Raw genomic sequence first — 23819 nt, forward strand, 5'->3', positions numbered from 1 at the left:
GGAATCTTCCGCTTATCTGTGTTCCAGGAGGCTTTATTCTGAGCCTCTTTATGAATTCACAGGTACAAACTGGAAGGATTTGTAGCCATTTTTAATGTATCAGTGATCGTTAGAGTGAGGCCAGTAATGCGAAACCATATTTCCCACAATGGGTGTGACCAAAGTTTAGCCTCCTTCCTTTTTTGACCGTAGCAAAGGGTCCACTCACCTGATGGGGGAATATATACAGGCACCACTGCAGGGAAAAACCTGTACTTGCTTCGGCAGTACATATAATAAATTGGATACGATACAGAGAAGATTAGCATGGCCCCTGCGAAAGGATGACACGCAAATTCGTGAAGCGTTTCCATATTTTGGTCCAAAAATGACTTTGGCACAAGGCTACTTCATTCTTTTCTAGGAATCTTCCGCTTATCTGTGTTCCAGGAGGCTTTACTCTGAGCCTCTTTATGAATTCACACGGTACAAACTGGAAGGATTTGTAGCCATTTTCAATGTATCGGTGATCGTTAGAGAGAGGCCAGTGATGCGAAACCATATTTCCCACAATGGGTGTGACCAAAGTTTAGCCTCCTTCCTTTTTTGACCGTAGCAAAGGGTCCACTCACCTGATGGGGGAATATACAGGCACCACTGCAGGGCAACACCTGTACTTGCTCCGGCAGTACATATAATAAATTGGATACGATACAGAGAAGATCAGCATGGCCCCTGCGAAAGGATGACACGCAAATTCGTGAAGCGTTTCCATATTTTGGTCCAAAAATGACTTTGTCACAAGGCTACTTTCATCCTTTTCTAGGAATCTTCTGCTTATCTGTGTTCCAGGAGGCTTTACTCTGAGCCTCTTTATGAATTCACAGGTACAAACTGGAAGGATTTGTAGCCATTTTTAATGTATCAGTGATCGTTAGAGCGAGGCCAGGAATGCGAAACCATATTTCCCACAATGGATGTGACCAAAGTTTAGCCTCCTTCCTTTTTTGACCGTAGCAAAGGGTCCACTCACCTGATGGGGGAATATATACAGGCACCACTGCAGGGAAAAACCTGTACTTGCTTCGGCAGTACATATAATAAATTGGATACGATACAGAGAAGATTAGCATGGCCCCTGCGAAAGGATGACACGCAAATTCGTGAAGCGTTTCCATATTTTGGTCCAAAAATGACTTTGGCACAAGGCTACTTCATCCTTTTCTAGGAATCTTCTGCTTATCTGTGTTCCAGGAGGCTTTACTCTGAGCCTCTTTATGAATTCACAGGTACAAACTGGAAGGATTTGTAGCCATTTTTAATGTATCAGTGATCGTTAGAGCGAGGCCAGTAATGCGAAACCATATTTCCCACAATGGGTGTGACCAAAGTTTAGCCTCCTTCCTTTTTTGACCGTAGCAAAGGGTCCACTCACCTGATGGGGGAATATACAGGCACCACTGCAGGGAAACACCTGTACTTGCTCCGGCAGTACATATAATAAATTGGATACGATACAGAGAAGATTAGCATGGCCCCTGCGAAAGGATGACACGCAAATTCGTGAAGCGTTTCCATATTTTGGTCCAAAAATGACTTTGGCACAAGGCTACTTTCATCCTTTTCTAGGAATCTTCTGCTTATCTGTGTTCCAGGAGGCTTTACTCTGAGCCTCTTTATGAATTCACAGGTACAAACTGGAAGGATTTGTAGCCATTTTTAATGTATCAGTGATCGTTAGAGCGAGGCCAGTAATGCGAAACCATATTTCCCACAATGGGTGTGACCAAAGTTTAGCCTCCTTCCTTTTTTGACCGTAGCAAAGGGTCCACTCACCTGATGGGGGAATATACAGGCACCACTGCAGGGAAAAACCTGTACTTGCTTCAGCAGTACATATAATAAATTGGATGCGATACAGAGAAGATTAGCATGGCCCCTGCGAAAGGATGACACGAAAATTCGTGAAGCGTTTCCATATTTTGGTCCAAAAATGACTTTGGCACAAGGCTACTTCATCCTTTTCTAGGAATCTTCCGCTTATCTGTGTTCCAGGAGGCTTTACTCTGAGCCTCTATATGAATTCACAGGTACAAACTGGAAGGATTTGTAGCCATTTTTAATGTATCAGTGATCGTTAGAGAGAGGCCAGTAATGCGAAACCATATTTCCCACAATGGGTGTGACCAAAGTTTAGCCTCCTTCCTTTTTTGACCGTAGCAAAGGGTCCACTCACCTGATGGGGGAATATACAGGCACCACTGCAGGGAAAAACCTGTACTTGCTTCAGCAGTACATATAATAAATTGGATACGATACAGAGAAGATTAGCATGGCCCCTGCGAAAGGATGACACGAAAATTCGTGAAGCGTTTCCATATTTTGGTCCAAAAATGACTTTGGCACAAGGCTACTTCATCCTTTTCTAGGAATCTTCCGCTTATCTGTGTTCCAGGAGGCTTTACTCTGAGCCTCTTTATGAATTCACAAGGTACAAACTGGACGGATTTGTAGCCATTTTCAATGTATCGGTGATCGTTAGAGAGAGGCCAGTGATGCGAAACCATATTTTCCACAATGGGTGTGACCAAAGTTTAGCCTCCTTCCTTTTTTGACCGTAGCAAAGGGTCCACTCACCTGATGGGGGAATATACAGGCACCACTGCAGGGCAACACCTGTACTTGCTCCGGCAGTACATATAATAAATTAGATACGATACAGAGAAGATTAGCATGGCCCCTGCGAAAGGATGACACGCAAATTCGTGAAGCGTTTCCATATTTTGGTCCAAAAATGACTTTGTCACAAGGCTACTTTCATCCTTTTCTAGGAATCTTCTTCTTATCTGTGTTCAAGGAGGCTTTACTCTGAGCCTCTTTATGAATTCACAGGTACAAACTGGAAGGATTTGTAACCATTTTTAATGTATCAGTGATCGTTAGAGCGAGGCCAGTAATGCGAAACCATATTTCCCACAATGGGTGTGACAAAAGTTTAGCCTCCTTCCTTTTTTGACCGTAGCAAAGTGTCCACTCACCTGATGGGGGAATATACAGGCACCACTGCAGGGAAACACCTGTACTTGCTCCGGCAGTACATATAATAAATTGGATACGATACAGAGAAGATTAGCATGGCCCCTGCGAAAGGATGACACGCAAATTCGTGAAGCGTTTCCATATTTTGGTCCAAAAATGACTTTGTCACAAGGCTACTTTCATCCTTTTCTAGGAATCTTCTGCTTATCTGTGTTCCAGGAGGCTTTACTCTGAGCCTCTTTATGAATTCACAGGTACAAACTGGCAGGATTTGTAGCCATTTTTAATGTATCAGTGATCGTTAGAGCGAGGCCAGTAATGCGAAACCATATTTCCCACAATGGGTGTGACCAAAGTTTAGCCTCCTTCCTTTTTTGACCGTAGCAAAGGGTCCACTCACCTGATGGGGGAATATACAGGCACCACTGCAGGGAAAAACCTGTACTTGCTTCAGCAGTACATATAATAAATTGGATACGATACAGAGAAGATTAGCATGGCCCCTGCGAAAGGATGACACGCAAATTCGTGAAGCGTTTCCATATTTTGGTCCAAAAATGACTTTGGCACAAGGCTACTTCATCCTTTTCTAGGAATCTTCCGCTTATCTGTGTTCCAGGAGGCTTTACTCTGAGCCTCTTTATGAATTCACACGGTACAAACTGGACGGATTTGTAGCCATTTTCAATGTATCGGTGATCGTTAGAGAGAGGCCAGTGATGCGAAACCATATTTCCCACAATGGGTGTGACCAAGGTTTAGCCTCCTTCCTTTTTTGACCGTAGCAAAGGGTCCACTCACCTGATGGGGGAATATACAGGCACCACTGCAGGGAAACACCTGTACTTGCTCCGGCAGTACATATAATAAATTGGATACGATACAGAGAAGATTAGCATGGCCCCTGCGAAAGGATGACACGCAAATTCGTGAAGCGTTTCCATATTTTGGTCAAAAAATGACTTTGTCACAAGGCTACTTTCATCCTTTTCTAGGAATCTTCTGCTTATCTGTGTTCCAGGAGGCTTTACTCTGAGCCTCTTTATGAATTCACAGGTACAAACTGGCAGGATTTGTAGCCATTTTTAATGTATCAGTGATCGTTAGAGCGAGGCCAGTAATGCGAAACCATATTTCCCACAATGGGTGTGACCAAAGTTTAGCCTCCTTCCTTTTTTGACCGTAGCAAAGGGTCCACTCACCTGATGGGGGAATATACAGGCACCACTGCAGGGAAAAACCTGTACTTGCTTCAGCAGTACATATAATAAATTGGATACGATACAGAGAAGATTAGCATGGCCCCTGCGAAAGGATGACACGCAAATTCGTGAAGCGTTTCCATATTTTGGTCCAAAAATGACTTTGGCACAAGGCTACTTCATCCTTTTCTAGGAATCTTCCGCTTATCTGTGTTCCAGGAGGCTTTACTCTGAGCCTCTTTATGAATTCACACGGTACAAACTGGACGGATTTGTAGCCATTTTCAATGTATCGGTGATCGTTAGAGAGAGGCCAGTGATGCGAAACCATATTTCCCACAATGGGTGTGACCAAGGTTTAGCCTCCTTCCTTTTTTGACCGTAGCAAAGGGTCCACTCACCTGATGGGGGAATATACAGGCACCACTGCAGGGAAACACCTGTACTTGCTCCGGCAGTACATATAATAAATTGGATACGATACAGAGAAGATTAGCATGGCCCCTGCGAAAGGATGACACGCAAATTCGTGAAGCGTTTCCATATTTTGGTCCAAAAATGACTTTGGCACAAGGCTACTTTCATCCTTTTCTAGGAATCTTCTGCTTATCTGTGTTCCAGGAGGCTTTACTCTGAGCCTCTTTATGAATTCACAGGTACAAACTGGAAGGATTTGTAGCCATTTTTAATGTATCAGTGATCATTAGAGCGAGGCCAGTAATGCGAAACCATATTTCCCACAATGGGTGTGACCAAAGTTTAGCCTCCTTCCTTTTTTGACCGTAGCAAAGGGTCCACTCACCTGATGGGGGAATATACAGGCACCACTGCAGGGAAAAACCTGTACTTGCTTCAGCAGTACATATAATAAATTGGATACGATACAGAGAAGATTAGCATGGCCCCTGCGAAAGGATGACACGCAAATTCGTGAAGTGTTTCCATATTTTGGTCCAAAAATGACTTTGGCACAAGGCTACTTCATCCTTTTCTAGGAATCTTCCGCTTATCTGTGTTCCAGGAGGCTTTACTCTGAGCCTCTTTATGAATTCACACGGTACAAACTGAACGGATTTGTAGCCATTTTCAATGTATCGGTGATCGTTAGAGAGAGGCCAGTGATGCGAAACCATATTTCCCACAATGGGTGTGACCAAAGTTTAGCCTCCTTCCTTTTTTGACCGTAGCAAAGGGTCCACTCACCTGATGGGGGAATATACAGGCACCACTGCAGGGAAACACCTGTACTTGCTCCGGCAGTACATATAATAAGTTGGATATGATACAGAGAAGACTAGCATGGCCCCTGCGAAAGGATGACACGCAAATTCGTGAAGCGTTTCCATATTTTGGTCCAAAAATGACTTTGGCACAAGGCTACTTCATCCTTTTCTAGGAATCTTCCGCTTATCTGTGTTCCAGGAGGCTTTACTCTGAGCCTCTTTATGAATTCACACGGTACAAACTGGACGGATTTGTAGCCATTTTCAATGTATCGGTGATCGTTAGAGAGAGGCCAGTGATGCGAAACCATATTTCCCACAATGGGTGTGACCAAAGTTTAGCCTCTTTCCTTTTTTGACCGTAGCAAAGGGTCCACTCACCTGATGGGGGAATATACAGGCACCACTGCAGGGGAAAACCTGTACTTGCTTCGGCAGTACATATAATAAATTGGATACGATACAGAGAAGATTAGCATGGCCCCTGCGAAAGGATGGCACGCAAATTCGTGAAGCGTTTCCATATTTTGGTCAAAAAATGACTTTGGCACAAGGCTACTTCATCCTTTTCTAGGAATCTTCCACTTATCTGTGTTCCAGGAGGCTTTACTCTGAGCCTCTTTATGAATTCACACGGTACAAACTGGACAGATTTGTAGCCATTTTCAATGTATCGGTGATCGTTAGAGAGAGGCCAGTGATGCGAAACCATATTTCCCACAATGGGTGTGACCAAAGTTTAGCCTCCTTCCTTTTTTGACCGTAGCAAAGGGTCCACTCACCTGATGGGGGAATATATACAGGCACCACTCCAGGGGAAAACCTGTACTTGCTTCGGCAGTACATATAATAAATTGGATACGATACAGAGAAGATTAGCATGGCCCCTGCGAAAGGATGACACGAAAATTCGTGAAGCGTTTCCATATTTTGGTCCAAAAATGACTTTGGCACAAAGCTACTTCATCCTTTTCTAGGAATCTTCCGCTTATCTGTGTTCCAGGAGGCTTTACTCTGAGCCTCTTTATGAATTCACACGGTACACACTGGACGGATTTGTAGCCATTTTCAATATATCGGTGATCGTTAGAGAGAGGCCAGTGATGCGAAACCATATTTCCCACAATGGGTGTGACCAAAGTTTAGCCTCCTTCCTTTTTTGACCGTAGCAAAGGGTCCACTCACCTGATGGGGGAATATACAGGCACCACTGCAGGGAAACACCTTTACTTGCACAGCCAGTACATATAATGAATTGGATACGATACAGAGAAGATTAGCATGGCCCCTGCGAAAGGATGACACGCAAATTCGTGAAGCGTTTCCATATTTTGGTCCAAAAATGACTTTGGCACAAGGCTACTTTCCTCCTTTTCAAGGAATCTTCCACTTATCTGTGTTCCAGGAGGCTTTACTCTGAGCCTCTTTATGAATTCACAAGGTACAAACTGGACAGATTTGTAGCCATTTTCAATGTATCAGTGATCGTTAGAGAGAGGCCAGTGATGCGAAACCATATTTCCCACAATGGGTGTGACCAAAGTTTAGCCTCCTTCCTTTTTTGACCGTAGCAAAGGGTCCACTCACCTGATGGGGGAATATATACAGGCACCACTCCAGGGAAAAACCTGTACTTGCTTCGGCAGTACATATAATAAATTGGATACGATACAGAGAAGATTAGCATGGCCCCTGTGAAAGGATGACACGCAAATTCGTGAAGCGTTTCCATATTTTGGTCCAAAAATGACTTTGGCACAAGGCTACTTCATCCTTTTCTAGGAACCTTCCGCTTATCTATGTTCCAGGAGGCTTTACTCTGAGCCTCTTTATGAATTCACACGGTACAAACTGGACGGATTTGTAGCCATTTTCAATGTATCGGTGATCGTTAGAGAGAGGCCAGTGATGCGAAACCATATTTCCCACAATGGGTGTGACCAAAGTTTAGCCTCCTTCCTTTTTTGACCGTAGCAAAGGGTCCACTCACCTGATGGGGGAATATACAGGCACCACTGCAGGGAAACACCTGTACTTGCTCCGGCAGTACATATAATAAATTGGATACGATACAGAGAAGATTAGCATGGCCCCTGCGAAAGGATGACACGCAAATTCGTGAAGCATTTCCATATTTTGGTCCAAAAATGACTTTGGCACAAGGCTACTTTCATCCTTTTCTAGGAATCTTCCGCTTATCTGTGTTCCAGGAGGCTTTATTCTGAGCCTCTTTATGAATTCACAGGTACAAACTGGAAGGATTTGTAGCCATTTTTAATGTATCAGTGATCGTTAGAGTGAGGCCAGTAATGCGAAACCATATTTCCCACAATGGGTGTGACCAAAGTTTAGCCTCCTTCCTTTTTTGACCGTAGCAAAGGGTCCACTCACCTGATGGGGGAATATATACAGGCACCACTGCAGGGAAAAACCTGTACTTGCTTCGGCAGTACATATAATAAATTGGATACGATACAGAGAAGATTAGCATGGCCCCTGCGAAAGGATGACACGCAAATTCGTGAAGCGTTTCCATATTTTGGTCCAAAAATGACTTTGGCACAAGGCTACTTCATTCTTTTCTAGGAATCTTCCGCTTATCTGTGTTCCAGGAGGCTTTACTCTGAGCCTCTTTATGAATTCACACGGTACAAACTGGAAGGATTTGTAGCCATTTTCAATGTATCGGTGATCGTTAGAGAGAGGCCAGTGATGCGAAACCATATTTCCCACAATGGGTGTGACCAAAGTTTAGCCTCCTTCCTTTTTTGACCGTAGCAAAGGGTCCACTCACCTGATGGGGGAATATACAGGCACCACTGCAGGGCAACACCTGTACTTGCTCCGGCAGTACATATAATAAATTGGATACGATACAGAGAAGATCAGCATGGCTCCTGCGAAAGGATGACACGCAAATTCGTGAAGCGTTTCCATATTTTGGTCCAAAAATGACTTTGTCACAAGGCTACTTTCATCCTTTTCTAGGAATCTTCTGCTTATCTGTGTTCCAGGAGGCTTTACTCTGAGCCTCTTTATGAATTCACAGGTACAAACTGGAAGGATTTGTAGCCATTTTTAATGTATCAGTGATCGTTAGAGCGAGGCCAGGAATGCGAAACCATATTTCCCACAATGGATGTGACCAAAGTTTAGCCTCCTTCCTTTTTTGACCGTAGCAAAGGGTCCACTCACCTGATGGGGGAATATATACAGGCACCACTGCAGGGAAAAACCTGTACTTGCTTCGGCAGTACATATAATAAATTGGATACGATACAGAGAAGATTAGCATGGCCCCTGCGAAAGGATGACACGCAAATTCGTGAAGCGTTTCCATATTTTGGTCCAAAAATGACTTTGGCACAAGGCTACTTCATCCTTTTCTAGGAATCTTCTGCTTATCTGTGTTCCAGGAGGCTTTACTCTGAGCCTCTTTATGAATTCACAGGTACAAACTGGAAGGATTTGTAGCCATTTTTAATGTATCAGTGATCGTTAGAGCGAGGCCAGTAATGCGAAACCATATTTCCCACAATGGGTGTGACCAAAGTTTAGCCTCCTTCCTTTTTTGACCGTAGCAAAGGGTCCACTCACCTGATGGGGGAATATACAGGCACCACTGCAGGGAAACACCTGTACTTGCTCCGGCAGTACATATAATAAATTGGATACGATACAGAGAAGATTAGCATGGCCCCTGCGAAAGGATGACACGCAAATTCGTGAAGCGTTTCCATATTTTGGTCCAAAAATGACTTTGGCACAAGGCTACTTTCATCCTTTTCTAGGAATCTTCTGCTTATCTGTGTTCCAGGAGGCTTTACTCTGAGCCTCTTTATGAATTCACAGGTACAAACTGGAAGGATTTGTAGCCATTTTTAATGTATCAGTGATCGTTAGAGCGAGGCCAGTAATGCGAAACCATATTTCCCACAATGGGTGTGACCAAAGTTTAGCCTCCTTCCTTTTTTGACCGTAGCAAAGGGTCCACTCACCTGATGGGGGAATATACAGGCACCACTGCAGGGAAAAACCTGTACTTGCTTCAGCAGTACATATAATAAATTGGATGCGATACAGAGAAGATTAGCATGCCCCCTGCGAAAGGATGACACGAAAATTCGTGAAGCGTTTCCATATTTTGGTCCAAAAATGACTTTGGCACAAGGCTACTTCATCCTTTTCTAGGAATCTTCCGCTTATCTGTGTTCCAGGAGGCTTTACTCTGAGCCTCTTTATGAATTCACACGGTACAAACTGGACGGATTTGTAGCCATTTTCAATGTATCGGTGATCGTTAGAGAGAGGCCAGTGATGCGAAACCATATTTCCCACAATGGGTGTGACCAAAGTTTAGCCTCCTTCCTTTTTTGACCGTAGCAAAGGGTCCACTCACCTGATGGAGGAATATACAGGCACCACTGCAGGGAAAAACCTGTACTTGCTTCAGCAGTACATATAATAAATTGGATACGATACAGAGAAGATTAGCATGGCCCCTGCGAAAGGATGACACGAAAATTCGTGAAGCGTTTCCATATTTTGGTCCGAAAATGACTTTGGCACAAGGCTACTTCATCCTTTTCTAGGAATCTTCCGCTTATCTGTGTTCCAGGAGGCTTTACTCTGAGCCTCTTTATGAATTCACACGGTACAAACTGGAAGGATTTGTAGCCATTTTCAATGTATCGGTGATCGTTAGAGAGAGGCCAGTGATGCGAAACCATATTTCCCACAATGGGTGTGACCAAAGTTTAGCCTCCTTCCTTTTTTGACCGTAGCAAAGGGTCCACTCACCTGATGGGGGATTATATACAGGCACCACTGCAGGGAAAAACCTGTACTTGCTTCGGCAGTACATATAATAAATTGGATACGATACAGAGAAGATTAGCATGGCCCCTGCGAAAGGATGACACGCAAATTCGTGAAGCGTTTCCATATTTTGGTCCAGAAATGACTTTGGCACAAGGCTACTTCATCCTTTTCTAGGAATCTTCCGCTTATCTGTGTTCCAGGAGGCTTTACTCTGAGCCTCTTTATGAATTCACACGGTACAACCTGGACGGATTTGTAGCCATTTTCAATGCATCGGTGATCGTTAGAGAGAGGCCAGTGATGTGAAACCATATTTCCCACAATGGGTGTGACCAAAGTTTAGCCTCCTTCCTTTTTTGACCGTAGCAAAGGGTCCACTCACCTGATGGGGGAATATACAGGCACCACTGCAGGGCAACACCTGTATTTGCTCCGGCAGTACATATGATAAATTGGATACGATACAGAGAAGATTAGCATGGCCCCTGCGAAAGGATGACACGCAAATTCGTGAAGCGTTTCCATATTTTGGTCCAAAAATGACTTTGTCACAAGGCTACTTTCATCCTTTTCTAGGAATCTTCTGCTTATCTGTGTTCCAGGAGGCTTTACTCTGAGCCTCTGTATGAATTCACACGGTACAAACTGGACGGATTTGTAGCCATTTTCAATGTATCGGTGATCGTTAGAGAGAGGCCAGTGATGCGAAACCATATTTCCCACAATGGGTGTGACCAAAGTTTAGCCTCCTTCCTTTTTTGACCGTAGCAAAGGGTCCACTCACCTGATGGGGGAATATACAGGCACCACTGCAGGGCAACACCTGTACTTGCTCCGGCAGTACATATAATAAATTGGATACGATACAGAGAAGATTAGCATGGCCCCTGCGAAAGGATGACACGCAAATTCGTGAAGAGTTTCCAGATTTTGGTCCAAAAATGACTTTGTCACAAGGCTACTTTCATCCTTTTCTAGGAATCTTCTGCTTATCTGTGTTCCAGGAGGCTTTACTCTGAGCCTCTATATGAATTCACAGGTACAAACTGGAAGGATTTGTAGCCATTTTTAATGTATCAGTGATCGTTAGAGAGAGGCCAGTAATGCGAAACCATATTTCCCACAATGGGTGTGACCAAAGTTTAGCCTCCTTCCTTTTTTGACCGTAGCAAAGGGTCCACTCACCTGATGGGGGAATATACAGGCACCACTGCAGGGAAAAACCTGTACTTGCTTCAGCAGTACATATAATAAATTGGATACGATACAGAGAAGATTAGCATGGCCCCTGCGAAAGGATGACACGAAAATTCGTGAAGCGTTTCCATATTTTGGTCCAAAAATGACTTTGGCACAAGGCTACTTCATCCTTTTCTAGGAATCTTCCGCTTATCTGTGTTCCAGGAGGCTTTACTCTGAGCCTCTTTATGAATTCACAAGGTACAAACTGGACGGATTTGTAGCCATTTTCAATGTATCGGTGATCGTTAGAGAGAGGCCAGTGATGCGAAACCATATTTTCCACAATGGGTGTGACCAAAGTTTAGCCTCCTTCCTTTTTTGACCGTAGCAAAGGGTCCACTCACCTGATGGGGGAATATACAGGCACCACTGCAGGGCAACACCTGTACTTGCTCCGGCAGTACATATAATAAATTAGATACGATACAGAGAAGATTAGCATGGCCCCTGCGAAAGGATGACACGCAAATTCGTGAAGCGTTTCCATATTTTGGTCCAAAAATGACTTTGTCACAAGGCTACTTTCATCCTTTTCTAGGAATCTTCTTCTTATCTGTGTTCAAGGAGGCTTTACTCTGAGCCTCTTTATGAATTCACAGGTACAAACTGGAAGGATTTGTAACCATTTTTAATGTATCAGTGATCGTTAGAGCGAGGCCAGTAATGCGAAACCATATTTCCCACAATGGGTGTGACCAAAGTTTAGCCTCCTTCCTTTTTTGACCGTAGCAAAGGGTCCACTCACCTGATGGGGGAATATATACAGGCACCACTGCAGGGAAAAACCTGTACTTGCTTCGGCAGTACATATAATAAATTGGATACGATACAGAGAAGATTAGCATGGCCCCTGCGAAAGGATGACACGCAAATTCGTGAAGCGTTTCCATATTTTGGTCCAAAAATGACTTTGGCACAAGGCTACTTCATCCTTTTCTAGGAATCTTCCGCTTATCTGTGTTCCAGGAGGCTTTACTCTGAGCCTCTTTATGAATTCACACGGTACAAACTGGAAGGATTTGTAGCCATTTTCAATGTATCGGTGATCGTTAGAGAGAGGCCAGTGATGCGAAACCATATTTCCCACAATGGGTGTGACCAAAGTTTAGCCTCCTTCCTTTTTTGACCTTAGCAAAGGGTCCACTCACCTGATGGGGGAATATACAGGCACCACTGCAGGGCAACACCTGTACTTGCTCCGGCAGTACATATAATAAATTGGATACGATACAGAGAAGATTAGCATGGCCCCTGCGAAAGGATGACACGCAAATTCGTGAAGCGTTTCCATATTTTGGTCCAAAAATGACTTTGTCACAAGGCTACTTTCATCCTTTTCTAGGAATCTTCTGCTTATCTGTGTTCCAGGAGGCTTTACTCTGAGCCTCTTTATGAATTCACAGGTACAAACTGGAAGGATTTGTAGCCATTTTTAATGTATCAGTGATCGTTAGAGCGAGGCCAGTAATGCGAAACCATATTTCCCACAATGGGTGTGACCAAAGTTTAGCCTCCTTCCTTTTTTGACCGTAGCAAAGGGTCCACTCACCTGATGGGGGAATATACAAGCACCACTGCAGGGAAAAACCTGTACTTGCTTCAGCAGTACATATAATAAATTGGATACGATACAGAGAAGATTAGCATGGCCCCTGCGAAAGGATGACACGAAAATTCGTGAAGCGTTTCCATATTTTGGTCCAAAAATGACTTTGGCACAAGGCTACTTCATCCTTTTCTAGGAATCTTCCGCTTATCTGTGTTCCAGGAGGCTTTACTCTGAGCCTCTTTATGAATTCACACGGTACAAACTGGACGGATTTGTAGCCATTTTCAATGTATCGGTGATCGTTAGAGAGAGGCCAGTGATGCGAAACCATATTTCCCACAATGGGTGTGACCAAAGTTTAGCCTCCTTCCTTTTTTGACCGTAGCAAAGGGTCCACTCACCTGATGGGGGAATATACAGGCACCACTGCAGGGAAACACCTGTACTTGCTCCGGCAGTATATATAATAAATTGGATACGATACAGAGAAGATTAGCATGGCCCCTGCGAAAGGATGACACGCAAATTCGTGAAGCGTTTCCATATTTTGGTCCAAAAATGACTTTGGCACAAGGCTACTTTCATCCTTTTCTAGGAATCTTCTGCTTATCTGTGTTCCAGGAGGTTGTACTCTGAGCCTCTTTATGAATTCACAGGTACAAACTGGAAGGATTTGTAGCCATTTTTAATGTATCAGTGATCGTTAGAGCGAGGCCAGTAATGCGAAACCATATTTCCCACAATGGGTGTGACCAAAGTTTAGCCTCCTTCCTTTTTTGACCGTAGCAAAGGGTCCACTTACCTGATGGGGGAATATACAGGCACCACTGCATGGAAACACCTGTACTTGCTCCGGCAGTACATATAATAAATTGGATACGATACAGAGAAGATTAGCATGGCCCCTGCGAAAGGATGACACGCAAATTCGTGAAGCGTTTCCATATTTTGGTCCAAAAATGACTTTGGCACAAGGCTACTTCATCCTTTTCTAGGAATCTTCCGCTTATCTGTGTTCCAGGAGGCTTTACTCTGAGCCTCTTTATGAATTCACAGGGTACAAACTGGAAGGATTTGTAGCCATTTTCAATGTATCGGTGATCGTTAGAGAGAGGCCAGTGATTCGAAACCATATTTCCCACAATGGGTGTGACCAAAGTTTAGCCTCCTTCCTTTTTTGACCTTAGCAAAGGGTCCACTCACCTGATGGGGGAATATACAGGCACCACTGCAGGGCAACACCTGTACTTGCTCCGGCAGTACATATAATAAATTGGATACGATACAGAGAAGATTAGCATGGCCCCTGCGAAAGGATAACACGCAAATTCGTGAAGCGTTTCCATATTTTGGTCCAAAAATGACTTTGTCACAAGGCTACTTTCATCCTTTTCTAGGAATCTTCTGCTTATCTGTGTTCCAGGAGGCTTTACTCTGAGCCTCTTTATGAATTCACACGGTACAAACTGGAAGGATTTGTAGCCATTTTTAATGTATCAGTGATCGTTAGAGCGAGGCCAGTAATGCGAAACCATATTTCCCACAATGGGTGTGACCAAAGTTTAGCCTCCTTCCTTTTTTGACCGTAGCAAAGGGTCCACTCACCTGATGGGGGAATATACAGGCACCACTGCAGGGAAAAACCTGTACTTGCTTCAGCAGTACATATAATAAATTGGATACGATACAGAGATAATTAGCATGGCCCCTGCGAAAGGATGACACGAAAATTCGTGAAGTGTTTCCATATTTTGGTCCAAAAATGACTTTGGCACAAGGCTTCTTCATCCTTTTCTAGGAATCTTCCGCTTATCTGTGTTCCAGGAGGCTTTACTCTGAGCCTCTTTATGAATTCACACGGTACAAACTGGACGGATTTGTAGCCATTTTCAATGTATCGGTGATCGTTAGAGAGAGGCCAGTGATGCGAAACCATATTTCCCACAATGGGTGTGACCAAAGTTTAGCCTCCTTCCTTTTTTGACCGTAGCAAAGGGTCCACTCACCTGATGGGGGAATATACAGGCACCACTGCAGGGAAACACCTGTACTTGCTTCAGCAGTACATATAATAAATTGGATACGATACAGAGAAGATTAGCATGGCCCCTGCGAAAGGATGACACGAAAATTCGTGAAGCGTTTCCATATTTTGGTCCAAAAATGACTTTGGCACAAGGCTACTTCATCCTTTTCTAGGAATCTTCCGCTTATCTGTGTTCCAGGAGGCTTTACTCTTAACCTCTTTATGAATTCACAAGGTACAAACTGGACGGATTTGTAGCCATTTTCAATGTATCGGTGATCGTTAGAGAGAGGCCAGTGATGCGAAACCATATTTTCCACAATGGGTGTGACCAAAGTTTAGCCTCCTTCCTTTTTTGACCGTAGCAAAGGGTCCACTCACCTGATGGGGGAATATACAGGCACCACTGCAGGGCAACACCTGTACTTGCTCCGGCAGTACATATAATAAATTAGATACGATACAGAGAAGATTAGCATGGCCCCTGCGAAAGGATGACACGCAAATTCGTGAAGCGTTTCCATATTTTGGTCCAAAAATGACTTTGTCACAAGGCTACTTTCATCCTTTTCTAGGAATCTTCTTCTTATCTGTGTTCAAGGAGGCTTTACTCTGAGCCTCTTTATGAATTCACAGGTACAAACTGGAAGGATTTGTAACCATTTTTAATGTATCAGTGATCGTTAGAGCGAGGCCAGTAATGCGAAACCATATTTCCCACAATGGGTGTGACCAAAGTTTAGCCTCCTTCCTTTTTTGACCGTAGCAAAGGGTCCACTCACCTGATGGGGGAATATATACAGGCACCACTGCAGGGAAAAACCTGTACTTGCTTCGGCAGTACATATAATAAATTGGATACGATACAGAGAAGATTAGCATGGCCCCTGCGAAAGGATGACACGCAAATTCGTGAAGCGTTTCCATATTTTGGTCCAAAAATGACTTTGGCACAAGGCTACTTCATCCTTTTCTAGGAATCTTCCGCTTATCTGTGTTCCAGGAGGCTTTACTCTGAGCCTCTTTATGAATTCACACGGTACAAACTGGAAGGATTTGTAGCCATTTTCAATGTATCGGTGATCGTTAGAGAGAGGCCAGTGATGCGAAACCATATTTCCCACAATGGGTGTGACCAAAGTTTAGCCTCCTTCCTTTTTTGACCTTAGCAAAGGGTCCACTCACCTGATGGGGGAATATACAGGCACCACTGCAGGGCAACACCTGTACTTGCTCCGGCAGTACATATAATAAATTGGATACGATACAGAGAAGATTAGCATGGCCCCTGCGAAAGGATGACACGCAAATTCGTGAAGCGTTTCCATATTTTGGTCCAAAAATGACTTTGTCACAAGGCTACTTTCATCCTTTTCTAGGAATCTTCTGCTTATCTGTGTTCCAGGAGGCTTTACTCTGAGCCTCTTTATGAATTCACAGGTACAAACTGGAAGGATTTGTAGCCATTTTTAATGTATCAGTGATCGTTAGAGCGAGGCCAGTAATGCGAAACCATATTTCCCACAATGGGTGTGACCAAAGTTTAGCCTCCTTCCTTTTTTGACCGTAGCAAAGGGTCCACTCACCTGATGGGGGAATATACAAGCACCACTGCAGGGAAAAACCTGTACTTGCTTCAGCAGTACATATAATAAATTGGATACGATACAGAGAAGATTAGCATGGCCCCTGCGAAAGGATGACACGAAAATTCGTGAAGCGTTTCCATATTTTGGTCCAAAAATGACTTTGGCACAAGGCTACTTCATCCTTTTCTAGGAATCTTCCGCTTATCTGTGTTCCAGGAGGCTTTACTCTGAGCCTCTTTATGAATTCACACGGTACAAACTGGACGGATTTGTAGCCATTTTCAATGTATCGGTGATCGTTAGAGAGAGGCCAGTGATGCGAAACCATATTTCCCACAATGGGTGTGACCAAAGTTTAGCCTCCTTCCTTTTTTGACCGTAGCAAAGGGTCCACTCACCTGATGGGGGAATATACAGGCACCACTGCAGGGAAACACCTGTACTTGCTCCGGCAGTATATATAATAAATTGGATACGATACAGAGAAGATTAGCATGGCCCCTGCGAAAGGATGACACGCAAATTCGTGAAGCGTTTCCATATTTTGGTCCAAAAATGACTTTGGCACAAGGCTACTTTCATCCTTTTCTAGGAATCTTCTGCTTATCTGTGTTCCAGGAGGTTGTACTCTGAGCCTCTTTATGAATTCACAGGTACAAACTGGAAGGATTTGTAGCCATTTTTAATGTATCAGTGATCGTTAGAGCGAGGCCAGTAATGCGAAACCATATTTCCCACAATGGGTGTGACCAAAGTTTAGCCTCCTTCCTTTTTTGACCGTAGCAAAGGGTCCACTTACCTGATGGGGGAATATACAGGCACCACTGCATGGAAACACCTGTACTTGCTCCGGCAGTACATATAATAAATTGGATACGATACAGAGAAGATTAGCATGGCCCCTGCGAAAGGATGACACGCAAATTCGTGAAGCGTTTCCATATTTTGGTCCAAAAATGACTTTGGCACAAGGCTACTTCATCCTTTTCTAGGAATCTTCCGCTTATCTGTGTTCCAGGAGGCTTTACTCTGAGCCTCTTTATGAATTCACAGGGTACAAACTGGAAGGATTTGTAGCCATTTTCAATGTATCGGTGATCGTTAGAGAGAGGCCAGTGATTCGAAACCATATTTCCCACAATGGGTGTGACCAAAGTTTAGCCTCCTTCCTTTTTTGACCTTAGCAAAGGGTCCACTCACCTGATGGGGGAATATACAGGCACCACTGCAGGGCAACACCTGTACTTGCTCCGGCAGTACATATAATAAATTGGATACGATACAGAGAAGATTAGCATGGCCCCTGCGAAAGGATAACACGCAAATTCGTGAAGCGTTTCCATATTTTGGTCCAAAAATGACTTTGTCACAAGGCTACTTTCATCCTTTTCTAGGAATCTTCTGCTTATCTGTGTTCCAGGAGGCTTTACTCTGAGCCTCTTTATGAATTCACACGGTACAAACTGGAAGGATTTGTAGCCATTTTTAATGTATCAGTGATCGTTAGAGCGAGGCCAGTAATGCGAAACCATATTTCCCACAATGGGTGTGACCAAAGTTTAGCCTCCTTCCTTTTTTGACCGTAGCAAAGGGTCCACTCACCTGATGGGGGAATATACAGGCACCACTGCAGGGAAAAACCTGTACTTGCTTCAGCAGTACATATAATAAATTGGATACGATACAGAGATAATTAGCATGGCCCCTGCGAAAGGATGACACGAAAATTCGTGAAGTGTTTCCATATTTTGGTCCAAAAATGACTTTGGCACAAGGCTTCTTCATCCTTTTCTAGGAATCTTCCGCTTATCTGTGTTCCAGGAGGCTTTACTCTGAGCCTCTTTATGAATTCACACGGTACAAACTGGACGGATTTGTAGCCATTTTCAATGTATCGGTGATCGTTAGAGAGAGGCCAGTGATGCGAAACCATATTTCCCACAATGGGTGTGACCAAAGTTTAGCCTCCTTCCTTTTTTGACCGTAGCAAAGGGTCCACTCACCTGATGGGGGAATATACAGGCACCACTGCAGGGAAACACCTGTACTTGCTCCGGCAGTACATATAATAAATTGGATACGATACAGAGAAGATTAGCATGGCCCCTGCGAAAGGATGACATGCAAATTCGTGAAGCGTTTCCATATTTTGGTCCAAAAATGACTTTGGCACAAGGCTACTTCATCCTTTTCTAGGAATCTTCCGCTTATCTGTGTTCCAGGAGGCTTTACTCTGAGCCTCTTTATGAATTCACACGGTACAAACTGGAAGGATTTGTAGCCATTTTCAATGTATCGGTGATCGTTAGAGAGAGGCCAGTGATGCGAAACCATATTTCCCACATTGGGTGTGACCAAAGTTTAGCCTCCTTCCTTTTTTGACCTTAGCAAAGGGTCCACTCACCTGATGGGGGAATATACAGGCACCACTGCAGGGCAACACCTTTACTTGCTCCGGCAGTACATATAATAAATTGGATACGATACAGAGAAGATTAGCATGGCCCCTGCGAAAGGATGACACGAAAATTCGTGAAGCGTTTCCATATTTTGGTCCAAAAATGACTTTGTCACAAGGCTACTTTCATCCTTTTCTAGGAATCTTCTGCTTATCTGTGTTCCAGGAGGCTTTACTCTGAGCCTCTTTATGAATTCACACGGTACAAACTGGAAGGATTTGTAGCCATTTTTAATGTATCAGTGATCGTTAGAGCGAGGCCAGTAATGCGAAACCATATTTCCCACAATGGGTGTGACCAAAGTTTAGCCTCCTTCCTTTTTTGACCGTAGCAAAGGGTCCACTCACCTGATGGGGGAATATACAGGCACCACTGCAGGGAAAAACCTGTACTTGCTTCAGCAGTACATATAATAAATTGGATACGATACAGAGAAGATTAGCATGGCCCCTGCGAAAGGATGACACGAAAATTCGTGAAGCGTTTCCATATTTTGGTCCAAAAATGACTTTGGCACAAGGCTACTTCATCCTTTTCTAGGAATCTTCCGCTTATCTGTGTTCCAGGAGGCTTTACTCTGAGCCTCTTTATGTATTCACACGGTACAAACTGGACGGATTTGTAGCCATTTTCAATGTATCGGTGATCGTTAGAGAGAGGCCAGTGATGCGAAACCATATTTCCCACAATGGGTGTGACCAAAGTTTAGCCTCCTTCCTTTTTTGACCGTAGCAAAGGGTCCACTCACCTTATGGGGGAATATATACAGGCACCACTGCAGGGAAAAACCTGTACTTTCTTCGGCAGTACATATAATAAATTGGATACGATACAGAGAAGATTAGCATGGCCCCTGCGAAAGGATGACACGCAAATTCGTGAAGCGTTTCCATATTTTGGTCCAAAAATGACTTTGGCACAAGGCTACTTCATCCTTTTCTAGGAATCTTCCGCTTATCTGTGTTCCAGGAGGCTTTACTCTGAGCCTCTTTATGAATTCACACGGTACAAACTGGAAGGATTTGTAGCCATTTTCAATGTATCGGTGATCGTTAGAGAGAGGCCAGTGATGCGAAACCATATTTCCCACAATGGGTGTGACCAAAGTTTAGCCTCCTTCCTTTTTTGACCTTAGCAAAGGGTCCACTCACCTGATGGGGGAATATACAGGCACCACTGCAGGGCAACACCTGTACTTGCTCCGGCAGTACATATAATAAATTGGATACGATACAGAGAAGATTAGCATGGCCCCTGCGAAAGGATGACACGCAAATTCGTGAAGCGTTTCCATATTTTGGTCCAAAAATGACTTTGTCACAAGGCTACTTTCATCCTTTTCTAGGAATCTTCTGCTTATCTGTGTTCCAGGAGGCTTTACTCTGAGCCTCTTTATGAATTCACAGGTACAAACTGGAAGGATTTGTAGCCATTTTTAATGTATCAGTGATCGTTAGAGCGAGGCCAGTAATGCGAAACCATATTTCCCACAATGGGTGTGACCAAAGTTTAGCCTCCTTCCTTTTTTGACCGTAGCAAAGGGTCCACTCACCTGATGGGGGAATATACAAGCACCACTGCAGGGAAAAACCTGTACTTGCTTCAGCAGTACATATAATAAATTGGATACGATACAGAGAAGATTAGCATGGCCCCTGCGAAAGGATGACACGAAAATTCGTGAAGCGTTTCCATATTTTGGTCCAAAAATGACTTTGGCACAAGGCTACTTCATCCTTTTCTAGGAATCTTCCGCTTATCTGTGTTCCAGGAGGCTTTACTCTGAGCCTCTTTATGAATTCACACGGTACAAACTGGACGGATTTGTAGCCATTTTCAATGTATCGGTGATCGTTAGAGAGAGGCCAGTGATGCGAAACCATATTTCCCACAATGGGTGTGACCAAAGTTTAGCCTCCTTCCTTTTTTGACCGTAGCAAAGGGTCCACTCACCTGATGGGGGAATATACAGGCACCACTGCAGGGAAACACCTGTACTTGCTCCGGCAGTATATATAATAAATTGGATACGATACAGAGAAGATTAGCATGGCCCCTGCGAAAGGATGACACGCAAATTCGTGAAGCGTTTCCATATTTTGGTCCAAAAATGACTTTGGCACAAGGCTACTTTCATCCTTTTCTAGGAATCTTCTGCTTATCTGTGTTCCAGGAGGTTGTACTCTGAGCCTCTTTATGAATTCACAGGTACAAACTGGAAGGATTTGTAGCCATTTTTAATGTATCAGTGATCGTTAGAGCGAGGCCAGTAATGCGAAACCATATTTCCCACAATGGGTGTGACCAAAGTTTAGCCTCCTTCCTTTTTTGACCGTAGCAAAGGGTCCACTCACCTGATGGGGGAATATACAGGCACCACTGCAGGGAAAAACCTGTACTTGCTTCAGCAGTACATATAATAAATTGGATACGATACAGAGAAGATTAGCATGGCCCCTGCGAAAGGATGACACGAAAATTCGTGAAGCGTTTCCATATTTTGGTCCAAAAATGACTTTGGCACAAGGCTACTTCATCCTTTTCTAGGAATCTTCCGCTTAGCTGTGTTCCAGGAGGCTTTACTCTGAGCCTCTTTATGAATTCACACGGTACAAACTGGACGGATTTGTAGCCATTTTCAATGTATCGGTGATCGTTAGAGAGAGGCCAGTGATGCGAAACCATATTTCCCACAATGGGTGTGACCAAAGTTTAGCCTCCTTCCTTTTTTGACCGTAGCAAAGGGTCCACTTACCTGATGGGGGAATATACAGGCACCACTGCATGGAAACACCTGTACTTGCTCCGGCAGTACATATAATAAATTGGATACGATACAGAGAAGATTAGCATGGCCCCTGCGAAAGGATGACACGCAAATTCGTGAAGCGTTTCCATATTTTGGTCCAAAAATGACTTTGGCACAAGGCTACTTCATCCTTTTCTAGGAATCTTCCGCTTATCTGTGTTCCAGGAGGCTTTACTCTGAGCCTCTTTATGAATTCACAGGGTACAAACTGGAAGGATTTGTAGCCATTTTCAATGTATCGGTGATCGTTAGAGAGAGGCCAGTGATTCGAAACCATATTTCCCACAATGGGTGTGACCAAAGTTTAGCCTCCTTCCTTTTTTGACCTTAGCAAAGGGTCCACTCACCTGATGGGGGAATATACAGGCACCACTGCAGGGCAACACCTGTACTTGCTCCGGCAGTACATATAATAAATTGGATACGATACAGAGAAGATTAGCATGGCCCCTGCGAAAGGATAACACGCAAATTCGTGAAGCGTTTCCATATTTTGGTCCAAAAATGACTTTGTCACAAGGCTACTTTCATCCTTTTCTAGGAATCTTCTGCTTATCTGTGTTCCAGGAGGCTTTACTCTGAGCCTCTTTATGAATTCACACGGTACAAACTGGAAGGATTTGTAGCCATTTTTAATGTATCAGTGATCGTTAGAGCGAGGCCAGTAATGCGAAACCATATTTCCCACAATGGGTGTGACCAAAGTTTAGGCCCTTCCTTTTTTGACCGTAGCAAAGGGTCCACTCACCTGATGGGGGAATATACAGGCACCACTGCAGGGAAAAACCTGTACTTGCTTCAGCAGTACATATAATAAATTGGATACGATACAGAGATAATTAGCATGGCCCCTGCGAAAGGATGACACGAAAATTCGTGAAGTGTTTCCATATTTTGGTCCAAAAATGACTTTGGCACAAGGCTACTTCATCCTTTTCTAGGAATCTTCCGCTTATCTGTGTTCCAGGAGGCTTTACTCTGAGCCTCTTTATGAATTCACACGGTACAAACTGGACGGATTTGTAGCCATTTTCAATGTATCGGTGATCGTTAGAGAGAGGCCAGTGATGCGAAACCATATTTCCCACAATGGGTGTGACCAAAGTTTAGCCTCCTTCCTTTTTTGACCGTAGCAAAGGGTCCACTCACCTGATGGGGGAATATACAGGCACCACTGCAGGGAAACACCTGTACTTGCTCCGGCAGTACATATAATAAATTGGATACGATACAGAGAAGATTAGCATGGCCCCTGCGAAAGGATGACACGCAAATTCGTGAAGCGTTTCCATATTTTGGTCCAAAAATGACTTTGGCACAAGGCTACTTCATCCTTTTCTAGGAATCTTCCGCTTATCTGTGTTCCAGGAGGCTTTACTCTGAGCCTCTTTATGAATTCACACGGTACAAACTGGACGGATTTGTAGCCATTTTCAATGTATCGGTGATCGTTAGAGAGAGGCCAGTGATGCGAAACCATATTTCCCACAATGGGTGTGACCAAAGTTTAGCCTCCTTCCTTTTTTGACCGTAGCAAAGGGTCCACTTACCTGATGGGGGAATATACAGGCACCACTGCAGGGAAACACCTGTACTTGCTCCGGCAGTACATATAATAAATTGGATACGATACAGAGAAGATTAGCATGGCCCCTGCGAAAGGATGACATGCAAATTCGTGAAGCGTTTCCATATTTTGGTCCAAAAATGACTTTGGCACAAGGCTACTTCATCCTTTTCTAGGAATCTTCCGCTTATCTGTGTTCCAGGAGGCTTTACTCTGAGCCTCTTTATGAATTCACACGGTACAAACTGGAAGGATTTGTAGCCATTTTCAATGTATCGGTGATCGTTAGAGAGAGGCCAGTGATGCGAAACCAT

General features: G+C 43.9%; 59 non-coding genes across 59 annotated transcripts; all 59 read left to right on the forward strand.

The window, feature by feature from the left end:
* The first annotated feature begins 251 nt into the window (after window positions 1-251).
* On the forward strand, window positions 252-358 carry LOC133012925 (U6 spliceosomal RNA). Its single transcript, XR_009681354.1, has one exon. It is a non-coding gene; the product is annotated as a U6 spliceosomal RNA (small nuclear RNA).
* A 294-nt stretch (window positions 359-652) lies between these two features.
* On the forward strand, window positions 653-759 carry LOC133012893 (U6 spliceosomal RNA). Its single transcript, XR_009681324.1, has one exon. It is a non-coding gene; the product is annotated as a U6 spliceosomal RNA (small nuclear RNA).
* Window positions 760-1055: 296 nt separating this feature from the next.
* LOC133012938 (U6 spliceosomal RNA) lies at window positions 1056-1162 on the forward strand. The gene has a single exon (XR_009681366.1). It is a non-coding gene; the product is annotated as a U6 spliceosomal RNA (small nuclear RNA).
* A 293-nt stretch (window positions 1163-1455) lies between these two features.
* Window positions 1456-1562, forward strand: LOC133012700 (U6 spliceosomal RNA). Its single transcript, XR_009681142.1, has one exon. It is a non-coding gene; the product is annotated as a U6 spliceosomal RNA (small nuclear RNA).
* A 294-nt stretch (window positions 1563-1856) lies between these two features.
* On the forward strand, window positions 1857-1963 carry LOC133012956 (U6 spliceosomal RNA). The gene has a single exon (XR_009681383.1). It is a non-coding gene; the product is annotated as a U6 spliceosomal RNA (small nuclear RNA).
* A 293-nt stretch (window positions 1964-2256) lies between these two features.
* Window positions 2257-2363, forward strand: LOC133012629 (U6 spliceosomal RNA). The gene has a single exon (XR_009681075.1). It is a non-coding gene; the product is annotated as a U6 spliceosomal RNA (small nuclear RNA).
* Window positions 2364-2657: 294 nt separating this feature from the next.
* On the forward strand, window positions 2658-2764 carry LOC133012590 (U6 spliceosomal RNA). Its single transcript, XR_009681038.1, has one exon. It is a non-coding gene; the product is annotated as a U6 spliceosomal RNA (small nuclear RNA).
* A 294-nt stretch (window positions 2765-3058) lies between these two features.
* LOC133012702 (U6 spliceosomal RNA) lies at window positions 3059-3165 on the forward strand. Its single transcript, XR_009681143.1, has one exon. It is a non-coding gene; the product is annotated as a U6 spliceosomal RNA (small nuclear RNA).
* Window positions 3166-3459: 294 nt separating this feature from the next.
* On the forward strand, window positions 3460-3566 carry LOC133012558 (U6 spliceosomal RNA). Its single transcript, XR_009681008.1, has one exon. It is a non-coding gene; the product is annotated as a U6 spliceosomal RNA (small nuclear RNA).
* Window positions 3567-3860: 294 nt separating this feature from the next.
* On the forward strand, window positions 3861-3967 carry LOC133012704 (U6 spliceosomal RNA). The gene has a single exon (XR_009681145.1). It is a non-coding gene; the product is annotated as a U6 spliceosomal RNA (small nuclear RNA).
* A 294-nt stretch (window positions 3968-4261) lies between these two features.
* On the forward strand, window positions 4262-4368 carry LOC133012559 (U6 spliceosomal RNA). The gene has a single exon (XR_009681009.1). It is a non-coding gene; the product is annotated as a U6 spliceosomal RNA (small nuclear RNA).
* A 294-nt stretch (window positions 4369-4662) lies between these two features.
* Window positions 4663-4769, forward strand: LOC133012705 (U6 spliceosomal RNA). Its single transcript, XR_009681146.1, has one exon. It is a non-coding gene; the product is annotated as a U6 spliceosomal RNA (small nuclear RNA).
* Window positions 4770-5063: 294 nt separating this feature from the next.
* LOC133012539 (U6 spliceosomal RNA) lies at window positions 5064-5170 on the forward strand. Its single transcript, XR_009680992.1, has one exon. It is a non-coding gene; the product is annotated as a U6 spliceosomal RNA (small nuclear RNA).
* Window positions 5171-5464: 294 nt separating this feature from the next.
* Window positions 5465-5571, forward strand: LOC133012443 (U6 spliceosomal RNA). Its single transcript, XR_009680902.1, has one exon. It is a non-coding gene; the product is annotated as a U6 spliceosomal RNA (small nuclear RNA).
* Window positions 5572-5865: 294 nt separating this feature from the next.
* On the forward strand, window positions 5866-5972 carry LOC133012816 (U6 spliceosomal RNA). The gene has a single exon (XR_009681251.1). It is a non-coding gene; the product is annotated as a U6 spliceosomal RNA (small nuclear RNA).
* Window positions 5973-6268: 296 nt separating this feature from the next.
* Window positions 6269-6375, forward strand: LOC133012543 (U6 spliceosomal RNA). The gene has a single exon (XR_009680995.1). It is a non-coding gene; the product is annotated as a U6 spliceosomal RNA (small nuclear RNA).
* A 294-nt stretch (window positions 6376-6669) lies between these two features.
* Window positions 6670-6776, forward strand: LOC133012452 (U6 spliceosomal RNA). The gene has a single exon (XR_009680910.1). It is a non-coding gene; the product is annotated as a U6 spliceosomal RNA (small nuclear RNA).
* A 297-nt stretch (window positions 6777-7073) lies between these two features.
* LOC133012809 (U6 spliceosomal RNA) lies at window positions 7074-7180 on the forward strand. The gene has a single exon (XR_009681244.1). It is a non-coding gene; the product is annotated as a U6 spliceosomal RNA (small nuclear RNA).
* Window positions 7181-7474: 294 nt separating this feature from the next.
* Window positions 7475-7581, forward strand: LOC133012777 (U6 spliceosomal RNA). Its single transcript, XR_009681214.1, has one exon. It is a non-coding gene; the product is annotated as a U6 spliceosomal RNA (small nuclear RNA).
* A 296-nt stretch (window positions 7582-7877) lies between these two features.
* LOC133012950 (U6 spliceosomal RNA) lies at window positions 7878-7984 on the forward strand. The gene has a single exon (XR_009681377.1). It is a non-coding gene; the product is annotated as a U6 spliceosomal RNA (small nuclear RNA).
* A 294-nt stretch (window positions 7985-8278) lies between these two features.
* On the forward strand, window positions 8279-8385 carry LOC133012377 (U6 spliceosomal RNA). The gene has a single exon (XR_009680839.1). It is a non-coding gene; the product is annotated as a U6 spliceosomal RNA (small nuclear RNA).
* A 296-nt stretch (window positions 8386-8681) lies between these two features.
* LOC133012962 (U6 spliceosomal RNA) lies at window positions 8682-8788 on the forward strand. The gene has a single exon (XR_009681388.1). It is a non-coding gene; the product is annotated as a U6 spliceosomal RNA (small nuclear RNA).
* Window positions 8789-9081: 293 nt separating this feature from the next.
* LOC133012706 (U6 spliceosomal RNA) lies at window positions 9082-9188 on the forward strand. Its single transcript, XR_009681147.1, has one exon. It is a non-coding gene; the product is annotated as a U6 spliceosomal RNA (small nuclear RNA).
* Window positions 9189-9482: 294 nt separating this feature from the next.
* LOC133012404 (U6 spliceosomal RNA) lies at window positions 9483-9589 on the forward strand. The gene has a single exon (XR_009680865.1). It is a non-coding gene; the product is annotated as a U6 spliceosomal RNA (small nuclear RNA).
* A 294-nt stretch (window positions 9590-9883) lies between these two features.
* Window positions 9884-9990, forward strand: LOC133012630 (U6 spliceosomal RNA). Its single transcript, XR_009681076.1, has one exon. It is a non-coding gene; the product is annotated as a U6 spliceosomal RNA (small nuclear RNA).
* A 296-nt stretch (window positions 9991-10286) lies between these two features.
* LOC133012973 (U6 spliceosomal RNA) lies at window positions 10287-10393 on the forward strand. Its single transcript, XR_009681399.1, has one exon. It is a non-coding gene; the product is annotated as a U6 spliceosomal RNA (small nuclear RNA).
* Window positions 10394-10687: 294 nt separating this feature from the next.
* Window positions 10688-10794, forward strand: LOC133012849 (U6 spliceosomal RNA). The gene has a single exon (XR_009681282.1). It is a non-coding gene; the product is annotated as a U6 spliceosomal RNA (small nuclear RNA).
* A 295-nt stretch (window positions 10795-11089) lies between these two features.
* Window positions 11090-11196, forward strand: LOC133012798 (U6 spliceosomal RNA). The gene has a single exon (XR_009681234.1). It is a non-coding gene; the product is annotated as a U6 spliceosomal RNA (small nuclear RNA).
* A 294-nt stretch (window positions 11197-11490) lies between these two features.
* LOC133012631 (U6 spliceosomal RNA) lies at window positions 11491-11597 on the forward strand. Its single transcript, XR_009681077.1, has one exon. It is a non-coding gene; the product is annotated as a U6 spliceosomal RNA (small nuclear RNA).
* Window positions 11598-11891: 294 nt separating this feature from the next.
* On the forward strand, window positions 11892-11998 carry LOC133012591 (U6 spliceosomal RNA). Its single transcript, XR_009681039.1, has one exon. It is a non-coding gene; the product is annotated as a U6 spliceosomal RNA (small nuclear RNA).
* Window positions 11999-12294: 296 nt separating this feature from the next.
* Window positions 12295-12401, forward strand: LOC133012986 (U6 spliceosomal RNA). Its single transcript, XR_009681410.1, has one exon. It is a non-coding gene; the product is annotated as a U6 spliceosomal RNA (small nuclear RNA).
* A 294-nt stretch (window positions 12402-12695) lies between these two features.
* Window positions 12696-12802, forward strand: LOC133012707 (U6 spliceosomal RNA). The gene has a single exon (XR_009681148.1). It is a non-coding gene; the product is annotated as a U6 spliceosomal RNA (small nuclear RNA).
* A 294-nt stretch (window positions 12803-13096) lies between these two features.
* LOC133012633 (U6 spliceosomal RNA) lies at window positions 13097-13203 on the forward strand. The gene has a single exon (XR_009681079.1). It is a non-coding gene; the product is annotated as a U6 spliceosomal RNA (small nuclear RNA).
* Window positions 13204-13497: 294 nt separating this feature from the next.
* Window positions 13498-13604, forward strand: LOC133012912 (U6 spliceosomal RNA). Its single transcript, XR_009681342.1, has one exon. It is a non-coding gene; the product is annotated as a U6 spliceosomal RNA (small nuclear RNA).
* Window positions 13605-13898: 294 nt separating this feature from the next.
* Window positions 13899-14005, forward strand: LOC133012708 (U6 spliceosomal RNA). The gene has a single exon (XR_009681149.1). It is a non-coding gene; the product is annotated as a U6 spliceosomal RNA (small nuclear RNA).
* Window positions 14006-14299: 294 nt separating this feature from the next.
* LOC133012980 (U6 spliceosomal RNA) lies at window positions 14300-14406 on the forward strand. Its single transcript, XR_009681404.1, has one exon. It is a non-coding gene; the product is annotated as a U6 spliceosomal RNA (small nuclear RNA).
* Window positions 14407-14701: 295 nt separating this feature from the next.
* LOC133012379 (U6 spliceosomal RNA) lies at window positions 14702-14808 on the forward strand. Its single transcript, XR_009680841.1, has one exon. It is a non-coding gene; the product is annotated as a U6 spliceosomal RNA (small nuclear RNA).
* A 294-nt stretch (window positions 14809-15102) lies between these two features.
* On the forward strand, window positions 15103-15209 carry LOC133012634 (U6 spliceosomal RNA). Its single transcript, XR_009681080.1, has one exon. It is a non-coding gene; the product is annotated as a U6 spliceosomal RNA (small nuclear RNA).
* Window positions 15210-15503: 294 nt separating this feature from the next.
* Window positions 15504-15610, forward strand: LOC133012592 (U6 spliceosomal RNA). The gene has a single exon (XR_009681040.1). It is a non-coding gene; the product is annotated as a U6 spliceosomal RNA (small nuclear RNA).
* A 296-nt stretch (window positions 15611-15906) lies between these two features.
* Window positions 15907-16013, forward strand: LOC133012347 (U6 spliceosomal RNA). The gene has a single exon (XR_009680811.1). It is a non-coding gene; the product is annotated as a U6 spliceosomal RNA (small nuclear RNA).
* A 294-nt stretch (window positions 16014-16307) lies between these two features.
* On the forward strand, window positions 16308-16414 carry LOC133012709 (U6 spliceosomal RNA). Its single transcript, XR_009681150.1, has one exon. It is a non-coding gene; the product is annotated as a U6 spliceosomal RNA (small nuclear RNA).
* Window positions 16415-16708: 294 nt separating this feature from the next.
* On the forward strand, window positions 16709-16815 carry LOC133012635 (U6 spliceosomal RNA). Its single transcript, XR_009681081.1, has one exon. It is a non-coding gene; the product is annotated as a U6 spliceosomal RNA (small nuclear RNA).
* Window positions 16816-17109: 294 nt separating this feature from the next.
* LOC133012915 (U6 spliceosomal RNA) lies at window positions 17110-17216 on the forward strand. Its single transcript, XR_009681344.1, has one exon. It is a non-coding gene; the product is annotated as a U6 spliceosomal RNA (small nuclear RNA).
* A 294-nt stretch (window positions 17217-17510) lies between these two features.
* On the forward strand, window positions 17511-17617 carry LOC133012710 (U6 spliceosomal RNA). Its single transcript, XR_009681151.1, has one exon. It is a non-coding gene; the product is annotated as a U6 spliceosomal RNA (small nuclear RNA).
* Window positions 17618-17911: 294 nt separating this feature from the next.
* Window positions 17912-18018, forward strand: LOC133012981 (U6 spliceosomal RNA). The gene has a single exon (XR_009681405.1). It is a non-coding gene; the product is annotated as a U6 spliceosomal RNA (small nuclear RNA).
* Window positions 18019-18313: 295 nt separating this feature from the next.
* Window positions 18314-18420, forward strand: LOC133012380 (U6 spliceosomal RNA). The gene has a single exon (XR_009680842.1). It is a non-coding gene; the product is annotated as a U6 spliceosomal RNA (small nuclear RNA).
* A 294-nt stretch (window positions 18421-18714) lies between these two features.
* Window positions 18715-18821, forward strand: LOC133012825 (U6 spliceosomal RNA). Its single transcript, XR_009681259.1, has one exon. It is a non-coding gene; the product is annotated as a U6 spliceosomal RNA (small nuclear RNA).
* Window positions 18822-19115: 294 nt separating this feature from the next.
* On the forward strand, window positions 19116-19222 carry LOC133012367 (U6 spliceosomal RNA). The gene has a single exon (XR_009680830.1). It is a non-coding gene; the product is annotated as a U6 spliceosomal RNA (small nuclear RNA).
* A 295-nt stretch (window positions 19223-19517) lies between these two features.
* Window positions 19518-19624, forward strand: LOC133012636 (U6 spliceosomal RNA). Its single transcript, XR_009681082.1, has one exon. It is a non-coding gene; the product is annotated as a U6 spliceosomal RNA (small nuclear RNA).
* Window positions 19625-19920: 296 nt separating this feature from the next.
* Window positions 19921-20027, forward strand: LOC133012549 (U6 spliceosomal RNA). The gene has a single exon (XR_009681001.1). It is a non-coding gene; the product is annotated as a U6 spliceosomal RNA (small nuclear RNA).
* A 294-nt stretch (window positions 20028-20321) lies between these two features.
* On the forward strand, window positions 20322-20428 carry LOC133012711 (U6 spliceosomal RNA). The gene has a single exon (XR_009681152.1). It is a non-coding gene; the product is annotated as a U6 spliceosomal RNA (small nuclear RNA).
* Window positions 20429-20722: 294 nt separating this feature from the next.
* Window positions 20723-20829, forward strand: LOC133012638 (U6 spliceosomal RNA). The gene has a single exon (XR_009681083.1). It is a non-coding gene; the product is annotated as a U6 spliceosomal RNA (small nuclear RNA).
* Window positions 20830-21123: 294 nt separating this feature from the next.
* Window positions 21124-21230, forward strand: LOC133012916 (U6 spliceosomal RNA). Its single transcript, XR_009681345.1, has one exon. It is a non-coding gene; the product is annotated as a U6 spliceosomal RNA (small nuclear RNA).
* Window positions 21231-21524: 294 nt separating this feature from the next.
* LOC133012639 (U6 spliceosomal RNA) lies at window positions 21525-21631 on the forward strand. Its single transcript, XR_009681084.1, has one exon. It is a non-coding gene; the product is annotated as a U6 spliceosomal RNA (small nuclear RNA).
* A 294-nt stretch (window positions 21632-21925) lies between these two features.
* On the forward strand, window positions 21926-22032 carry LOC133012712 (U6 spliceosomal RNA). Its single transcript, XR_009681153.1, has one exon. It is a non-coding gene; the product is annotated as a U6 spliceosomal RNA (small nuclear RNA).
* A 294-nt stretch (window positions 22033-22326) lies between these two features.
* Window positions 22327-22433, forward strand: LOC133012982 (U6 spliceosomal RNA). Its single transcript, XR_009681406.1, has one exon. It is a non-coding gene; the product is annotated as a U6 spliceosomal RNA (small nuclear RNA).
* Window positions 22434-22727: 294 nt separating this feature from the next.
* On the forward strand, window positions 22728-22834 carry LOC133012381 (U6 spliceosomal RNA). The gene has a single exon (XR_009680843.1). It is a non-coding gene; the product is annotated as a U6 spliceosomal RNA (small nuclear RNA).
* A 294-nt stretch (window positions 22835-23128) lies between these two features.
* Window positions 23129-23235, forward strand: LOC133012713 (U6 spliceosomal RNA). Its single transcript, XR_009681154.1, has one exon. It is a non-coding gene; the product is annotated as a U6 spliceosomal RNA (small nuclear RNA).
* Window positions 23236-23529: 294 nt separating this feature from the next.
* On the forward strand, window positions 23530-23636 carry LOC133012826 (U6 spliceosomal RNA). The gene has a single exon (XR_009681260.1). It is a non-coding gene; the product is annotated as a U6 spliceosomal RNA (small nuclear RNA).
* The last annotated feature ends 183 nt before the right edge of the window (window positions 23637-23819 follow it).

This window comes from Limanda limanda, chromosome 10, assembly GCF_963576545.1.
Source record: "Limanda limanda chromosome 10, fLimLim1.1, whole genome shotgun sequence".
NCBI classification, from domain to species: domain Eukaryota; kingdom Metazoa; phylum Chordata; class Actinopteri; order Pleuronectiformes; family Pleuronectidae; genus Limanda; species Limanda limanda.